The sequence below is a fragment of the Bos mutus genome, chromosome 3 (genome assembly GCF_027580195.1).
Source record: "Bos mutus isolate GX-2022 chromosome 3, NWIPB_WYAK_1.1, whole genome shotgun sequence".
NCBI lineage: Eukaryota > Metazoa > Chordata > Mammalia > Artiodactyla > Bovidae > Bos > Bos mutus.
Genome location: NC_091619.1, coordinates 12,646,134 through 12,665,638, shown reverse-complemented (window position 1 = coordinate 12,665,638; position 19,505 = coordinate 12,646,134).

Below are 19,505 nucleotides of genomic sequence, written 5' to 3'. Positions count from 1 at the left end.
CTTTAACGTCCGTCGCTTCAAATTTTTGTTGTGACAAGACAGAACCAAGGAAATTACACACTCCTGGCCCTTTGGTTCCTCTTTTTATATGTTTTTTCCTCCCTCTGGGCCTGTCCTATGTAAATTGGGTCAGCCAGAAGTGCTGTTTGTTCTACCTGAGGTCCTCACTTTAGTCCTCAGACCTTCCTTTGTTCTATTTTCATGGGGTTTTCCCTTCTTTGTCATTTAGCCACTGCCATTCTGGACTCCTTTTTCCTATTCTAACTACCTAACATTCCCCCTTCAAGAGATGGGAGGCCCAGTTCTTTGGGAATAGGGGCATCAAGGTCTTTCTGGCTACTTCCTGCTGAAGTGGGATAGCGAGGGGCATTGGGGCTCCCCCTCTTGCTAGTCTCAGGCCTCAGAGTCTTTATAGCAGTGTCAATCTAAGGGTGAGTGATATTTTCCATGGTCAGCTGTAGTTTTATATATCTTTGTTGAACTGGCACTGCATGTTGTAGCTTGTTGACCTGAGCAGAGACAAAATGGATTAGACAATTGATAATACATGGAGCAATTATAAGCAACATCAATACAGTATAATAAGGACTAGTAGGGGCATTAGCCAACTCCAAATTTCCATCACCAGGATGGCTCAAATCCCTTCTTGTTCAGGGATCAGAAGATCTATCTCCTGTCTGTTTTGGAGTACAACCCCTGCCAAGCTATGTTGGCTCTTTAGAGCTGTCCTGAAAAATATTATCCCCAGAAACTTGATTTTGGGGGTTTTCATTAGGATGGCACTCATTTGTAGTTCTTAATAGGTATCTGAGATCTCCCAGGGACTCACAGGTGTATTGAGTGTCCTCTTGTTTTCTTCCGTGGCTTGACTCATGAGTAGTGAATCCAGGAGTTATGACCCAATACCTTGACTGCTGTGGGGGTAGAAAGTATTACAGGGTAGGGACCCTTCCATGTGGGCTGGATTTGAGCCTTTGGGGACCCACCTTTCCAGACTTTAATTAGGACTTGAGTCCCTGGAGCATATAGTGGTGATTCCTTAGAATCTTTTGGGTCCTGGTTGACATCCCACAAGCATATACCCTGTTGGAATTGACCAATGGCCATGGTATAAGACTGGATGGTCTGAGCCTCTGGATCTAGGAAGAGGTCATTGACATAAACAAAAGGTCTGTTCCTTAGGGGCAATATGGGTGCCAAGGAACGCTATTGGTAAAGCCTCCTTCCATCCCAGGGAGGTCCCCTGGGTTATCTTTTTCATCACTGATTTTAATAATTGGTTGGCTCTTTCTACTTTTCCTAAAGACTAAAGCCCCCAGGCACAATGGAGATAATAAGTAATGCCCAATGCTTTAGAGACCTCTTGGGTGACCTTAGAAGTAAATGATGCCCCATTGTCACTTTGAAATGACCTGGGCAGACCAAATCTCGGAATGATTTCATGAAGCAGTTTTTTTACCACCTCCTCAGGCTTCTCAGTCCAGGTGGGAAAGCCTTCAATCCATCCTATGAATGTATCTATCATGACTAATAGGTATTTATACCCTTGAGAAGCTGGCATCTGGGTGAAGTCCATCTGCCAGTCCTCTCCTGGGTAGGTCCCACATCTCTGGACAGGCTGGGCCTTCTGGGGTCTTCGAGATTCTTGGGGATTATTTAATTGCCAAGTGGGACAAGAGGAGACCACTTGCCTTATAGTCATTTGGAGGCCTGTTCCTCTGAAGGACCTTTCTCTGAAGGAATCTCTGGAGGGCCTTTTCTTCTAAATGAGTGGTGGCATGTAAGGAGTTAACCAACTTCCATTGGAGGTTCCCAGGCAGAAAAAGGAGCCCCTTCTTTTGGAACCATCCCATATGATCTTTTTGAAAGCCCTCACTCTTAGCTTTAAGAGTCTCACCTTCAGTATATGAAGGAGTTTCTGGCAAATTAGTCTGTGGAACTAAGGTGGCAACCCCTATTAAGTCATTGTTCTGTAATGCTGCTTTCTTTGCTGCCTGATTGGCTGCTTGGTTCCCTCATGCCACCTCCATGCTACCTTTTTGGTGTTCTTTACAGTGGGAGACTGAAACCTCAGCAGGCAGATGGACTGCCTCCAAGAGTCTAAGGATTTGATCACCAAATTTGACTGGGGACCCTCAGGTGGTCAAGTGGCCTCTTTGTTTCCAAATAGCAGCGTGTGCAGGTAGCACCAGAAAGGCATACTTGGAGCCAGTGTAAATGGCTACTCTTTTTCATTTGCCTAGCTCTAAAGCTCGAGTCAGGCCTATAAGCTCAGCTAATTGGGCTGAAGTACCTGGTGGCAAAGGCTTAGCCTCAGTGGTCTCAAAATTGGAGATCACTGCATATCTGGCTCCTCTTTTTCCATCCAAGACAAAACTGCTTCCATTAGTGTACCAGATTTCCTCAGGATTGGTCAGAGGATCTTCCAACAATCCCTTTTGGGGTTTTGTCCAGTGGTCCAAGGTTTCTAGGCAAGAGTGAAAGGGGGAAAAGCCCTGCCGGGGGTAGGCAGGAGGGTGGCTGGGTTAAGAACATAACAAGGGGATGTAATGAGGCCTGGATTTTCAATCAGCACTACTTGATATCTGAGGATTCTTTGATCAGACATCCATAAATGGCCTCTCCCATTTAGGAGTTGTTTCACTTGGTGGCTGGTAAAAATAATTAGTTTGCCCTCAAAAGAGAGTTTTAAAGCATCTTCTATCAGGATTGCAATAGCTGCAAAGTTTCAAAGGCAGGGAGAGATTTCTTCCAAATAAGGGAGGAGGACAGTCAGGGACCACTAGAAACTGGTGGCAAAATATTTGTCCATCCCAGCAACAAAGTGCTCAGGTGAATCTTTTTGTAATTGTTTTTCCTGTAGCATCCCAAATAGTACAGGTTTGGGAGGAGAAGGCTCCAGAGTAGGAGGTCAGGACAGAGTAGGTGGCCCCTGCGTCAACAAAGAAATTCTCAGACCTACCTGCCACATCCAGTTGCACCCTAGGCTCCAGCCCTGTGGTGGTTATCTGTGACAGGTGGGTTGGCTGGAGTGGACCACTGCTTCAGTTCTATTGAACCATCATGAGGGAAGGCTTGGTGCTAGACCTTGAGGCTCTTGGGTCCCGAGGGCAGAGTGCTGCCCAATGTCCCAATTGATGGCATTTGTAGCAAGCCGATTTAGAAGACTTGTCATGGTTTGAACACTCTTTGGCCCAATGCCCCGCCTGTCTACAGATTAGGCATTTGCCTCATGCCTTGTCCTTCAAGGACTCAGGATTTGCCATAGGGCTTCCCTGGAGAGCAGCCAGCATCTGGACATGCCTTGTCTCTTTCCTTTTCTCCCTCTCCTGGGCCTTGGCCTTCTGTTCTGTGTTATAAAAGGTATTGGTGGCTGTTTGGACCATCTCATCTAAAGAGGCAGCAGGGTCCTGCTGCTATAGTTGTAACTTTATCCTGATGTCTAATGCACATTGGGACAGGAAGTCCAGATTGGTAATCTTCTGGAGGGCCTCTTTCAGCCTTTCCAAAAAAGGCAATGGGGTTCTCATTGGGCTCCTGAGTTATTGCTGAGACTGGGCATAGTCCACAAGTAATAGGCTTCCTTCTATTTCCATGGGTGGACTTCCTTAGGGGTGAGTCTTTTTGAGACTTATCCTACCCAGTACTGTTGCAACCTAAGAGTCAGGCATCCCTGGGTCAGGGTGCAGATCCCCAGGCAAGCTGAGGTGTGACAGTCTCCTGGAGATCAAATCCCCAGGCAGGGGATTGAGGAAATCACTCAGTCATCTCCAACTCTTTGCAACCCCATGGACTGCAGCCTACCAGGCTCCTCCATCCATGGGATTCTCCAGGCAAGAATACTGGAGTGGGTTGCCATTTCCTTCTCCAGGGGATCTTCCTGACCCAGGGATTGAACCCAGGTCTCCCACATTGCAGGCAGATGCTTTAACCTCTGAGCCACCAGGGAAGGTGGTGGTCTTTTCAAATCTGAGACTGAGCCACGTGAGCTTTCTGCTGAGTTCGTTTTTTGCTGTACTGGTTTCCAGCACGCTGGGCTTCTTGTCATTTCCCCTGTGCTGGGTTTTCTTCGTGTTGCGCTTCCACTGCAAGAGCTTTCCCCAAGTTGGGCTCCTGCTGTGCTTGGCCTCCTCCTTGCTGGGGCCACGCCAAGGCTGTTTCAGCCAGGTTAAATCAGAGTCACGGCACCACAGATGTTAGGGGAGTGTAATTTCCTCGGTTCTATCTCGTCACAACAAAAATTTGAAGTGATGGACATTAAAGCCCTTGGTGCATCACAGCTCTTGGACAGTGTTACAGCTCTGTGTTACAGCTCAGTTTTATTTAGAAAATAAAGGAAAATACATCCTCGAGGAGTGAGGGCATGCTGACCCAAAAGACGTGAAGGGGAGACAGAGACCGTATGCACATGTGTGCAAGAGAGAGCCCCAGTCCTTTGGCTCTTTTTGTATGTTTTTTCCTTCCCCTGGGCCTGCCGTATGTAAATTGGGTCAGCCAGGAGTGCTCTTCGTTCTACCTGAGGTCCTCATGCCAGTCTTTGGACTTTCCTTTGTTCTATTTTTGCAGGCTTTTCCCTTCCTTGTCTTTTAGCCACTGCCACTCTGGACTCCTTTTTCCTATTCTAACTGCCTAACAGTGTGATAATCTCTAGCTGCATGCATATTGCAGCAAATGCACTATTGCATTCCTTTTTTATGGCTGAGTAACATTCCACTGTATATGTACCACATATTCTATATCCATTCATCTGTCAATGGACATTTAGGTTGCTTCCATGTTTTGGCTGTTGTGAACAGTTCTTCTGTGACCATAGATGTTCATGTACATTTTTGAATTAAAGTTTTGTCCAGGTTTATTTTCAGGTGTGGGGATTGCTGGACCGTATGGTAATTCTATATTTAACTTTCAGAGGAACCTCCATACTGTTTTCCATAATGGCCATACCAGCTTGCATTTTCACCAACAGTATAGGAGGGGGAATCACTGATTTAGGGTCTTATAACTATGGTAGAGTACATCATGAAAAATGCTGGGCTGGATGAAGAACAAGCTGGAATCAAGATTATCAGCAGAAATATCAATAACTTCAGATATGCAGAAGACACCCTCCTTTATGGCAGACACTGAAGAAGAATTAAAGAGCCTCTTGATGAAAGTCAAAGAGGAGAGTGAAAAAGTTGGCTTAAAACTCAACATTCAGAAAACTAAGATCATGGCATCTGGTCCCATCACTTCATGGGAAATAGATGGGGGAACAGTGGAAACAGTGGCAGACTTTATTTTTCTGGGCTCCAAAATAACTGCAGATGGTGACTGCAGCCATGAAATTAAAAGACGCTTACTCCTTGGAAGGAAAGTTATGACTAACCTAGATAGCATATTCAAAAGCAGAGATATTACTTTGCCAACAAAGGTTCGTCTAGTCAAGGCTATGGTTTTTCCTGTGGTCATGTATGGATGTGAGAGTTGGACTGTGAAGAAGGCTAAGCGCCGAAGAATTGATGCTTTTGAACTGTGGTGTTGGAGAAGACTCTTGAGAGTCCCTTGGACTGCAAGGAGATGCAACCAGTCCATTCTGAAGGAGATCAGCCCAGGGATTTCTTTGGAAGGAATGATGCTAAAGCTGAAACTCCAGTACTTTGGCCACCTCATGCGAAGAGTTGACTCATTGGAAAAGACTCTGATGCTGGGAGGGATTGGGGGCGGGAGGAGAAGGGGACGACAGAGGATGAGATGGTTGGATGGCATCACTGACTCAACGGACGTGAGTCTGAGTGAACTTTGGGAGTTGGTGATGGACAGGGAGGCCTGGCGTGCTGCGATTCATGGGGTTGCAAAGAGTCGGACACGACTGAGCGACTGATCTGATCTGATAGTACCAACTAATTACAGAACTCTCTCTGCTCAAAAAAAAAAGTGTTCTCACAGAAGGATCCAGTGTGTCTTATGTGTGTCTCTAAAACCCTCAGGAACATGCTGTATGTGAACCTGGAAATCTGATTCTATGGACAAAAGATGTATTTTCTGCCTGTGAAAGTTCCAGACTGAAAGTTACTGAAATAACTCTTTGGTTGTTGGTGTGCTGTTGTTGTTTTTTTTTTTTTTTTCTATTCAGTGCAACAAGTTCCTTAGTTTAATCAGTGAATTTTGTGAAAGAAACACTCTTCTTCCAACTCCTTGTTAGGAGGTCACCTCAGAGTACATTTTCACCTAACCAGGGTAGTTACAGGTATAGTACTAACTAATCACAGAACTCTCTGCTCAAACAACCGTTCTCTAGAAGGATCCAGTGTGTCTTGTCTGTGTCTCTACATGCTTCAGAAATATGCTACGTGTGAAGGATCATAAGAGACTACTATCAACAATTATATGCCAATAAAATGGAAAACTTGGAAGAAATGGACAAATTCTTAGAAAAGTACAACTTTCCAAAACTAAACCAGGAAGAAATAGAAAATCTTAACAGACCCATCACAAGCACGGAAATTGAAACTGTAATCAAAAATCATCCAGCAAACAAAAGCCCAGGTCCAGACGGCTTCACAGCTGAATTCTACCAAAAATTTAGAGAAGAGCTAACACCTATCCTGCTCAAACTCTTCCAGAAAATTGCAGAGGAAGGTAAACTTCCAAATTCATTCTTCTATGAGGCCACCATCACCCTAACACCAAAACATGACAAAGATCCCACAAAAAAAGAAAACTACAGGCCAATATCACTGATGACCATAGATGCAAAAATCCTTAACAAAATTCTAGCAAGCAGAATCCAACAACACATTAAAAAGATCATACACCATGAACAAGTGGGCTTTATCCCAGGGATGCAAGGATTCTTCAATATCCGCAAATCAATCAATGTTATACACCACATTAACAAATTGGAAAATAAAAGCCATATGATTACCTCAATAGATGCAGAGAAAGCCTTTGACAAAATTCAACATCCATTTATGATAAGAACTCTCCAGAAAGCAGGAATAGAAGGAACATACCTCAACATAATAAAAGCTATATATGACAAACCCACAGCAAACATTATCCTCAATGGTGAAAAATTGAAAGCATTTCCTCTAAAGTCAGGAACAAGACAAGGGTGCCCACTTTCACCATTACTATTCAACATAGTTTTGGAAGTTTTGGCCACAGCAATCAGAGCAGAAAAAGAAATAAAAGGAATCCAAATTGGAAAAGAAGAAGTAAAACTCTCACTATTTGCAGATGACATGATCTTCTACACAGAAAACCCTAAAGACTCCACCAGAAAATTACTAGAACTAATCAATGAATATAGTAAAGTTGCAGGATATAAAATCAACACACAGAAATCCCTTGCATTCCTATACACTAATCATGAGAAAACTGAAAGAGAAATTAAGGAAACAATTCCATTCACCATTGCAACGGAAAGAATAAAATACTTAGGAATATATCTACCTAAAGAAACTAAAGACCTATATATAGAAAACTATAAAACACTGGTGAAAGAAATCAAAGAGGACACTAATAGATGGGGAAATATACCATGTTCGTGGATTGGAAGAATCAATATAGTGAAAATGAGTATACTACCCAAAGCAATTTATAGATTCAATGCAATCCCTATCAAGCTACCAATGGTATTCTTCACAGAGCTAGAACAAATAATTTCACAATTTGTATGGAAATACAAAAAACCTCGAATAGCCAAAGCTATCTTGAGAAAGAAGAATGGAACTGGAGGAATCAACCTTCCTGACTTCAGGCTCTATTACAAAGCCACAGTTATCAAGACAGTATGGTACTGGCACAAAGACAGAAATATTGATCAATGGAACAAAATAGAAAGCCCAGAGATAAATCCACGCACATATGGACACCTTATCTTTGACAAAGGTGGCAAGAATATACAATGGATTAAAGACAATCTCTTTAACAAGTGGTGCTGGGAAAACTGGTCAACCACTTGTAAAAGAATGAAACTAGAACACTTTCTAACACCACACACAAAAATAAACTCAAAATGGATTAAAGATCTCAACGTAAGACCAGAAACTATAAAACTCCTAGAGGAGAACATAGGCAAAACACTCTCCGACATACATCACAGCAGGATCCTCTATGACCCACCTCCCAGAATATTGGAAATAAAAGCAAAAATAAACAAATGGGACCTAATTAAACTTAAAAGCTTCTGCATAACAAAGGAAACTATAAGCAAGGTGAAAAGGCAGCCTTCAGAATGGGAGAAAATAATAGCAAATGAAGCAACTGACAAACAACTAATCTCAAAAATATACAAGCAACTCCTACAGCTCAACTCCAGAAAAATAAATGACCCAATCAAAAAATGGGCCAAAGAACTAAATAGACATTTCTCCAAAGAAGACATACAGATGGCTAACAAACACATGAAAAGATGCTCAACATCACTCATTATCAGAGAAATGCAAATCAAAACCACTATGAGGTACCATTTCACGCAAGTCAGAATGGCTGAGATCCAAAAGTCTACAAGCAATAAATGCTGGAGAGGGTATGGAGAAAAGGGAACCCTCTTACACTGTTGGTGGGAATGCAAACTAGTACAGCCACTATGGAGAACAGTATGGAGATTCCTTAAAAAACTGGAAATAGAACTGCCTTATGATCCAGCAATCCCACTGCTGGGCATACACACTGAGGAAACCAGAAGGGAAAGAGACACGTGTACCCCAATGTTCATCGCAGCACTGTTTATAATAGCCAGGACATGGAAGCAACCTAGATGCCCATCAGCAGATGAATGGATAAGAAAGCTGTGGTACATACACACAACAGAGTATTACTCAGCCATTAAAAAGAATACATTTGAATCAGTTCTAATGAGGTGGATGAAACTGGAACCTATTATACAGAGTGAAGTAAGCCAGAAAGAAAAACACCAATACAGTATACTAACGCATATATATGGAATTTAGAAAGATGGTAACAATAACCCTGTGTATGAGATAGCAAAAGTGACACTGATGTATAGATCAGTCTTATGGACTCTGTGGGAGAGGGAGAGGGTGGGGAGATTTGGGAGAATGGCATTGAAACATGTATAATATCATGTATGAAACAAGTCGCCAGTCTAGGTTCGATGCACGATACTGGATGCTTGGGGCTGGTGCACTGGGACCACCCAGAGGGAGGGTATGGGGAGGGAGGAGAGAGGAGGGTTCAGGATGGGGAACACAGGTATACCTGTGGCGGATTCATTTCGATATTTGGCAAAACTAATACAATATTGTAAAGTTTAAAAATAAAATTAAAAAATAAATAAATAAAAATGCCATATATGGCTGCAAAAAAAATAAATAAATAAAAAAGAAAAGAAAAGAAATATGCTACGTGTGAACCTGGAAATCCGAGCCTCTTGGCTAAAGCTGTATTTTCTGCCTGTGAAAAGTTGGTGATTTTAGACTGAAAATTACTTGAAAAACACTTTGATTGCTTTTCTTTTATTCAGTTCAACAACTTATTTAGTTTAACCCTTGAATTTTCTGAAAGAAACGTGCTGCTTAAATATGCTTGTTGGGAGGTCTTCTCAGAGTACATTTTCACCTAACCAGGTTAGTATAGGTATAGTACTCCCTAGTCACAAAACTCTGCTCAGACAATCATTCATGTAGAAGGATCCAGTGTGTCCTCTGTGTGTCTCTAAAGTCCTGAGGAACTTGCTGTGTGTGAACCTGGAAATCCAAACCCATTGGCAAAAGCTGTATTTTCTACCTCTGAAAACTAGATATTTTCAGATTGAAAGTTACTTGAGGAGGAACAAAATGGTGGAGGAGTAGGTGGATGAGGAATACATCTCTCCACGGATACATCAGGAATACACCTTCAGACACAGAAGTGCTTGCAGAACACCAGCTGAGAGCAGGCAGGAGTACCTGACCAGTGGAGAAGACAATATAGAATCATGCAAAACTCTGTAGAATGAAGGCAGTAGGTGGAAAAAAAGGAGAGTTAGTAGGACTGGACCTGCCATCGGCAGGTTAGGGAAAAGAAGCAGGTTCCAATCCTCACACTGGAGCAATTGTTTGGAATAGAGGAGAAGCATATGAGGCTCACAGTGAAGCAACTGATTTGTGACAGTCTAAATAGAATGAGAACCACACAGACAATCCTTGCTGCAGTCATATGTACCCTGGATAAGGACATGGGCCCCCTGAAAGACACAGCAGCTGGGAGCTGGAGTGCAGGGGTTGTGGAGCAATCCCAGGGCACAGTCTGCTGTTGACTGTGGAGATGACCCACAAAGATGTGGGGGAGGAGATTGTGGTGGGAAATACCTGTGGGGGAAAACCAGGTATCCATGGAAGCAAGGCAGTACTGCTGAATCGCATGTAGGGTGTGGAGCCATCACTGTAACATCTTTCTCCCCACATGCCAGTACTAGCAGCTGAACAGTAGAAAGGTTGGCCCTTCAAGCACCTTGACATACTGAACACCAGGGTAGAATCCCATTCAGCAGTGCCCCTTTATGTTCCTGTTGTGTTGAGCAACAGAGAAGACCCCAGCCAGGGGCGACCTCTAAATGCCTGCATAGGCAGAGCAACAGAAGACTGGACAAAGAGGCCTTCTGGTTGCCAGCTGCCAGAGTCTAGAAAAAGACCGTAATAGGGCCATAGTTCCTGTGGCCAAGGCAGTCCATGTTCCTGAAACACTTGGTGAAGTCAGGGTCCCCACAACCCAAGCAGCTGTGCCACTCAATTCTCACTAGGGCAGATATGCCACAGGCTAGGAAAAGCCCTAAGAGTGCCAGATCTCCTGTAACAATAGCCGCTGGTAGTCAGCATTGCCAGGATCCCTGTGATCTAAGTAACTGCACCACCTCTATGCATGATTTGCACTGGGACAGAGATGCTAGAGGCTAGAAAGAGCTCTGCATCTATGCATGCCACGTCACTCTGGTCATATACAACTGTTTATGATCCTGTGGACTGTGACCTGCCAGGCTTCTCTGTCCATGGGATTCTCCAGGCAAGAATAGTGAACGGGTTGCTATACCCTTCTAGAGCACCATATTTCCTGCTGCCCTAGCCACCAGCTCCCCTGAGTACCTGGTGCTGCCAGTGCCCCTATGATCCAAGCAGCTGCACCAGCTCCACAAGTGGCCCTCGTTGGGGCACACCCAAGGCTTCCAGAACAGCCTCAGGAGCAAACCCCTGTGAATGATCCATGTGCAGAGGTGGCGATAAAACCACAGTTGAAACCCAGGGGCAGTGTGGTAAAAGAAGAGGACCTAAACTTCCCACCAGCTGTACAAGCTTTAGATTAAATCCACATGATCAACTAGGCAGACTCTGTGTCTATGGAATATATGAAAGGACAATGAGAGTTCTAACAAAAGAAAATGCACTAGTTCTGACAGTGTGGACCTTGGAGGCTAGAACACACAGGAGTAGGAACAGATTAGAGTCTGAGTTGCCTGCACAGCAGGTCCAGAGACCAGCCCAGTGTTGGAGGGCATCCTAAGGAAATGAGGTGGACTGCGACTCTCAGTGAGGAAAGGACACTGACAGCAGAGACTCAAGAAAGACATTTATTATTCTTACATTTTGACATGTTCTTCAGTTGCTTCATTCTTGGGGGCTCCAAAATCACTGCAGATGGTGACTGCAGCCACGAAATTAAAAGACATTTACTCCTTGGAAGGAAAGTTATGACCAACCTAGATAGCATATTCAAAAGCAGAGACATTACTTTGCCAACAAAGGTCCATCTAGCCAAGGCTATGGTTTCCCCAGTGGTCGTGTATGGATGTGACAGTTGGACTGTGAAGAAGGCTGAGCGCTGAAGAATTGATGCTTTTGAACTGTGGTGTTGGAGAAGACTCTTGAGAGTCCCTTGGACTGCAAGGAGATCCAAACAGTCCATTCTGAAGGAGATCAGCCCTGGGATTTCTTTGGAAGGAATGATGCTAAAGCTGAAACTCCAGTGCTTTGGCCACCTCATGCAAAGAGTTGACTCATTGGAAAAGACTGTGATGCTGGGAGGGATTGGGGGCAGGAGGAGAAGGGGACGACAGAGGATAAGATGGCTGGATGGCATCACTGACTCGATGGATGTGAGTCTGAGTGAACTCCGGGATTTGGTGATGGACAGAGAGGTCTGGGGTGCTGCGATTCATGGGGTCGCAAAGAGTCGGACACGACTGAGCGACTGAACTGAACTGAACTCAGTTGCTTCTGGATTTTTTTTTCCTTTTTTCCCCTCTGTTGTTGTAGTTGTCAGTTTCATTCAGTCAGTTCAGTTCAAGGACAAGGTGGATAAGCTTATTGTGAGGCAAATTAGGGTGGCCGGTGTAGGCATGTGGTGGTGTGGGATAGGGATGGGCAAGTAGGTGTGTGGCAGCTCAGGTTGAAGACAGATGGGCACATGTGTGGGGGGATGGTTGGAATGAGGCATGAAGTCATGTCATAGGGCAGGTTGGGGCGTGGCGGGTAAATGGGTAGTGGAGCAGGTTGGGATGAGGCATGTCGGAGTGTGGTGGGATGGGTTGGGGTGAGGCTGTTAGATATGTGGCAGGATTGGAAGAGGCGGCTGGCATGAGTTGGAGTGATTTGGCAAGAGGCAGGTAGGTGTATGGCAGGGCGGTTACCAGCAAGGCAGGTATATGTGTCAAGGGGTACACTGAGGCAAGGCAGGTACACATTTTAAGGGGTGGGTTGTGATAAGGGGCTAGGCATGTGGAGAGCCGAGTTGAGACAAGGCAGACAGGCGTGTGCTCAGGCAGTAAGGTAAGTAAAGTAGACCTGTAGCAGGTCGGCTTGGAGTGAGACAGTTTGCTTGCAGTGGTACTTGTTGGGCAGGCTGAATATGCATGTGGAGGGGCAGTTTCATGTGGTGAGGGCGAACAAGTGGTTGGGCATGTTGGTTCAAAACAGTTAAGCATATGGCGGGGTGGCTTATGGTGAGGTAGTTAGGCATGTGCCAGGCGGGTTGGGGTACAGTGGTTAGGCCTGTGGCAGGGTGTGTTGGGTGAGTTGGGTAGGTGTGTGGAGGGATGAGTCCATATGAGTTGGGTACACATCTCATGTATACCCAACAGATGGGTATACATGAGATGTGTACCCAACACATCTCTTGGACCTGTTCAAGCAAGCTGTGTGACTGTCTGACAAAGGAATTGGGCAAGATGGATAGGTGTGTGACAAGGCAGGTTGGGCTGAAAATGGTGCATAGCAAGGCAGCTTGAGTGAGGCAGTCAGATGTGTAATTGAGTAGGCTGGGGCAAGGCAGGTAGGCTTGTGGATCTGGGTAGTCATGTTACAGGGCAGGTTAGTGTGGTGTCTGTAGGCGTGTGACGGGTGGGTTAAAGAGAGGAGGGTAGGTGTGTGGCAGGGAAGATTGTTGAGTGGTTCAACAGCATGTGGTTGGGCAGGTTGAGACAATGTGGGTAGGCATATGGAGGTGCATGTTTGGCGTGGCTCTAGGTGTGAAGCAGTGTGGTTTAGGGTGAAGCTGGTAGACATGTGGTGGAATGGGTTAAGGACAGGTGGCTATTAGTTTGACAGGGTGAGTTGTGAGGTGTAGTGAAATGAAGCAGTGAGGTGTAGCAGTGAAGTTGTGTAATCTGGGGCAAAGTGGCTAGCTGTTCATGTTGCAGGGCTGGTTGGGGCAACATATGTAGGAAGTGTGATGCAGTGGGTTGGGACAAGGCAGGCTGGTGTTCAGCAAGGAGGATTGGGATAAGGCAAGTGGCACGTCGCAGGGCTGGTTGAAATGAGGTGGGTAGGGGTGTGGTGGTGTGAGTTGGTGTGAGGTAGTTGGCATGGGTGGGACAATTTGAAGTGAGGTGGGTACTCATCTTGCAGGTGGGTTGGGGTGAGTTGGGTAGGTGTGTGGTGGGATGATTTCAGTGAAGCATGTAAGCATAGGCAGGGCAGGTTAGGTTAGATGAGTAGGCAGGTCGTAGGTAGGGTTTGGGCAACATGGATAACCATTTCAAAGTCCTCGTAGGGGTGAGATAGGTAGGGGTGTGGCAAGGCAGGTTAGAGTGAAGCTGTGTGGTGGCATGCACTGGGGCAGGGTGGGTAGGTGCCGGGGTCCAGCCCCGGTGGATCCAGGGAATTCGAAGCGGGGACAGCGTCGGCGAGGATCAGGAAACAATTGCTTAATTAAATGTTAATTAAGGATATAAAGAGTGGTTAAATAAGGATAGCTCAATGAGAAGATTTAGTGGAGAAAAGAGGCTGAATAATTCAGCCAGAAGGTGAGAGAAAGAACATGGGGAGACCAAGTTTCAGTGAACAAGGCCCAAATATGAAAAACAAATAAAGAGATGTTGTATTACATCTTTAATTGCTTCCCCTGTGCTGGGAGCAGGAGCTCCGCCCATGGCAGGTAGGCACGTGGTGGGCCAGGGTGTGGCATGGTGTTTAGGCATGAGATGAAGCAGGGTGAGGTGAGAAAGGTAGATGTGTTGTTGTATTTCTTGCATTAAGGGGTGTAAGCATGTGGCAAGGATGGTAGGGACAAACTGTAAGTGTGTGGCAGTATGGGTTGGAGTGAGCACAGCATGTAGATAAGTGGTTCATTGAGGCAAGGCAGGTAGGTGTATGTTGCATGAATGGGGTGAGGTGGATAGGCACATGGTAGGATGGGTTGGGGCAAAGCAGGCAGACGTGAGGCTGTCCAGGTTGGTGTGAAGCAGCAAGGTAAGCAGTGGAGCAATTGGGTGCAAAATTGGTGGACATGTGGCAGAGCAGGTTGGGACAAGGCAGGTGAATGTGAGTCAGAGCAGGTTTACAAGAGGCAGGTAGCCCTCTGGCGAAGTGGGTTGAACAAGTCAGGAAGGTGTGTGGCTTGGCAGGTTAGGGTGAGGAGGGTAGTCATGTATTTTGTTGGGTTTGGACAAAGCATGAAGGTATGTGGTGGGGAGGCTTAAAGTGGTAGGAATAGGAATGTGCCAGGGCAGATTTGGGAGAAGCAGGTATGCATTTGGCAAAGCAAGTTTGATGCGAGGCAATTAGACATGTGGTGAGATGGATTGAGTCAGGCAGGTAGGTGTGTGGCAAGGCAGGTTTGTCAAGGCATTTAGATTTGTGGTGAGTCGGGTTTGTGCAAGACATGTAAACATGTGGAGGGTTGTAGTGGGGCGAGGCTGTAGGTGTGTGGCAAGATGAGTTGAACAATGTTAGTAAGCATTTGTAGCTTTGGCTTGAGGCAAGATAAATAGGCGTATTGTGGGTGGGTTGTGGTGAATTGGTTAGTTGCATGGCAGGGCAGGTTGAGGTTGGTAAGCATGTGACATGGCAGGTAAAAGTATGTCAGGTAAGCGTGTGGAGGGGCATGTTGGGTTGAGGCTCATAGGTATGTGGTGAGACAGATTGGAGTATGGAGGGTAGTCATGTGGCAGGGCAGGTTGGGGTGAGGCAGGTAGGTGTGAAGTGGAGCGAGGAGGTGTGGAGGTGTGGATTGGGACAAGACAGGTATGGATTGGGTTGATGTGTGGAAGGGCAGTTGGGGTTAGGCGGGAAGACTGGGGAGGGGCAGATTAGGGTGGCATGTGTAGGCGTGTAGTGGGTCGAGATTGAGCAAGGCACAAAGAGGTGTCCTGGGGTGGCTTGAAATGGCGGAGGTATCTTTGTTACAGGGTGGGGAGAAGATATAAGTGTAGGTAGAGTGAGAAATGCAAAAAAGCAAAATGGCTGTCTGAGGAGGCCTTACAAATAGCTGTGAAAAAAGGGAAGCGAAAAGCAAAGGAGAAAAGAAAAGATATACCCATTTGATGTAGAGTTCTAAAGAATAGCAAGGAGAGATAAGAAAGCCTTCCTCAGCGATCAATGCAAAGAAATAGAGGAAAACAACAGAATGGGAAAGACTAGAGATCTCTTATAGATATCAAGGGAACATTTCATGCAAAGATGGGCTCTATAAAGGACAGAAATGGTAGGGACCTAACAGAAGTAGAAGATATGAAGAAGAGGTGAAGTAAGCCAGAAAGAAACACACCAATACAGTATACTAATGCATATATATGGAATTTAGAAAGATGGTACGATAACATCGTTTTCTTGTCTTGTATGTGAGACAGCAAAAGAGATACAGATGTATTGAACAGTCTTTTGGACTCTGTGGGAGAGGGCCAAGGCAGGATGATATGGGAGAAGGGCATTGAAACATGTAAATTATCATATGTGAAATGAATCACCAGTCCAGGATCTATGCATGATACAGGGTGCTCAGGGCTGGTGCACTGGGATGACCCAGAGGGATGGAATGGGGAGGGAGATGGGAGGGGGGTTCAGGATAGGGAACACGTGTACACCCATGGCAGATTCAAGTCAATGTATGGCAAAACCAATACAATATTGTAAAATAAATAAATAAATAAACATAAAAAATAAATAAAATTGCTACCAAAAGAAAGTAAATAAATAAATAATTTTATAAAATAAAAAAAAAAAGAAGAGGTGGCAAGAATACACAGAAGAACTGTACAAAAAAGATCTTCATGACCCAGATAATGAAGGTGTGATCACTCACCTAGAACCAGACATCCTGGAATGTGAAGTCAAGTGGGCCTTAGGAAGCATCACTACGAACAAAGCTAGTGGAGGTGATGGAATTCCAATTGAGCTATTTCAAATCCTAAAAGATGATGCTGTGAAAGTGCTGCACTCAATATGCCAGCAAATTGGGAAAACTCAGCAGTGGCCACAGGACTGGAAAAGGTCAGTTTTCATTCCAATCCCTAAGAAAGGCAATGCCAAAGAATGCTCAGACTACCGCACAATTGCACTCATCTCACACACTAGTAAAGTAATGCTCAAAATTCTTCAAGCCAGGCTTCAGCAATAACATGAACCATGAACTTCCAGATGTTCAAGCTGGATTTAAAAAAGGCAGAGGAACCAGAGATCAAATTGCCAATATCCACTGGATCATGGAAAAAGCAAAAGAGTTCCAGAAAAACATCTATTTCTGCTTTATTGACTATGCCAAAGCCTTTGACTGTGTGGTTCACAATAAACTGTGGAAAATTCTGAAAGAAATGGGAATACCAGACCACCTGACCTGCCTCTTGAGAAACCTGTATGCAGGTCAGGAAGCAATAGTTAGAACTGGACATGGAACAACAGACTGGTTCCCAATTGGGAAAGGACTACATCAAAGCTGTATATTGTCACCCTGCTTATTTAACTTACATGCAGAGTACATCATGTGAAATGCCAGGCTGGATATAGCACAAGCTAGAATCAAGATTGCCGGGAGAAATATCAATAACCTCAGGTATGCAGACGACACCACACTTATGGCAGAAAGGGAAGAAGAACTAATGAGCCTCTTGATGAAAGTGAAAGAGGAGAGTGAAAAAGTTGGCTTAAAGCTCAACATTCAGAAAACGAAGATCATGGTATCCAGTCCCATCACCTCATGGCGAATAGATGGGAACAGTGGAAACAGTGAGAGACTTTATTTTGGGGGGCTCCAAAATCACTGAAGTTGGTGATTGCAGCCATGAAATTAAAAGACGCTTACACCTTGGAAGGAAAGTTATGACCAACCTAGATAGCATATTAAAAAGCAGAGACATTACTTTGCCAACAAAGGTCCGTCTAGTCAAGGCTATGGTTTTTCCAGTGGTCATGTATATATAGAAAGCTGAGCACTGAAGAATTGATGCTTTTGAACTGTGGTGTTGGAGAAGACTCTTGAGAGTCCCTTGGACTGCAAGGAGATCCAACCAGTCCATCCTAAAGGAGATCAGTCCTGAGTGTTCATTGGAAGGACTGATGTTGAAGCTGAAACTCCAATACTTTGGCCACCTGATGTGAAGAGCTGACTCATTGGAAAAGACCCTGATGCTGGGAAACATTGAGGGCAGGAGGAGAAGGGGATGACAGAGGATGAGATGGTTGGATGGCATCACTGACTCAATGGAGTTGGCGATGGACAGGGAGGCCTGGCGTGCTGCGGTTCATGGGGTCACAGTCAGACACAACTGAGCGACTGAACTGAACTGACTGAAGGTCACCACGTGTTTGGAGTGGCATCACTGCCAGAGATCCAGGTCCAAAAATGGAATGGCACCAGAAAACAGGCTAACTACAACATGTTAAAAGATCCTTCTCTGTAGAAAAAGCCAAGGACTCACAGTGCTGTGTTTGGATGCCCCAGGCTAAGAGTTGGCATGGGTGAGTTTTTATGGGCTCTACTGATGGAACTGTGGGAGTGATCTTGGTACCCAGCAGTGAGTGGTGACATGAAGTGAGAACTTAATTTCCTGCCCAGGAATTGAACCTGGATAGCCTGGGTGAAAACTAGAAGACTGAGCCACCAGATCAGCAAGGGCTAGAGGCTAGAAGCTATTTTTCTGGGCTCTTTCCTCCAGTGAAAAATGCATTTATTATGGAGGCAAAAACTGTAAATGCAGGTTCAGTTTATTATTAGAGGCACAGCACAACAACAAGTGGGGCAGCACACAGAGGAATGGTTTCTTAAGGTGGAAGCAAGGGAGAAATGCATACTCAAAGAGAAAGGGTATAGGTGTACCCCCTAGAGAGGGGGAGCACAATAAAGAAGTGGTTAAATCATTTATATATGACAGTTCTTCAGATCTTTGTTTATCTTCTGCCAATTATCTGGCTTCTTTTTCCACACCTGACCTACCCCAGAACCCTTCCCAACATGCACACACAACTGTTTTCCAAGATGGATTTCCAGTTGAGAGGCCTATGGAATCACATATTAACATCACATATTATGGGGCAGTACACCATTCTTTTGGAGAAGGCAATGGCACCCCACTCCAGTACTCTTGCCTGGAAAATCCCATGGATGGAAGAGCCTGGTAGGCTGCAGTCCATGGGGTCACTAAGAGTCGGACACGATTGAGTGACTTCACTTTCACTTTTCACTTTCATGCATTGGAGAAGGAAATGGCAACCCACTCCAGTGTTCTTGCCTGGAGAATTCCAGGGACGGGGGAGCCTGGTGGGCTGTCATCTCTGGGGTCGCACAGAGTCGGACATGACTGAAGCGACTTAGCAGCAGCAGCACACCATTCTTTTTGACCCCAAGGAGCCTTTCTGCACATGTGAAATGTCTCTCTTGCCCCAAGGATGGTAAATATATAACCTCTTGATTTTTTACTCAAACAGGTTTAGCTCCTCTATGTTCCTGCCATAACTGTTACCTTAGGGTGTCCACAGGAGACAAAACTTGGCTTTTTATCCTGTTTCAGTTGTTAGTTCCATTTAGAAGAGCAAACACGAGGCTGGTTGTAGATATCTAACCTGGAGCCCACCTATTGTCTATTTCGAGAAATGCAAACAGGTGGCTAGCTGTAAGTGTCTGGCCTGAAGCCCATCTTTTTCTTGCCTCAAGAAATGTAAACAGGAGACCAGTTATAAATGCCTGTCTCCTGCCTCAGTGGGAACAGCTGAGCCATGGCCAGGTTCCAAATGGACTCTCAGAGTCCCTCAGGAATGACCCAAGAAAGCTGCCCAGTCCGTGCAGCATGCTATCGATGCTGGGAGAGCCACCTT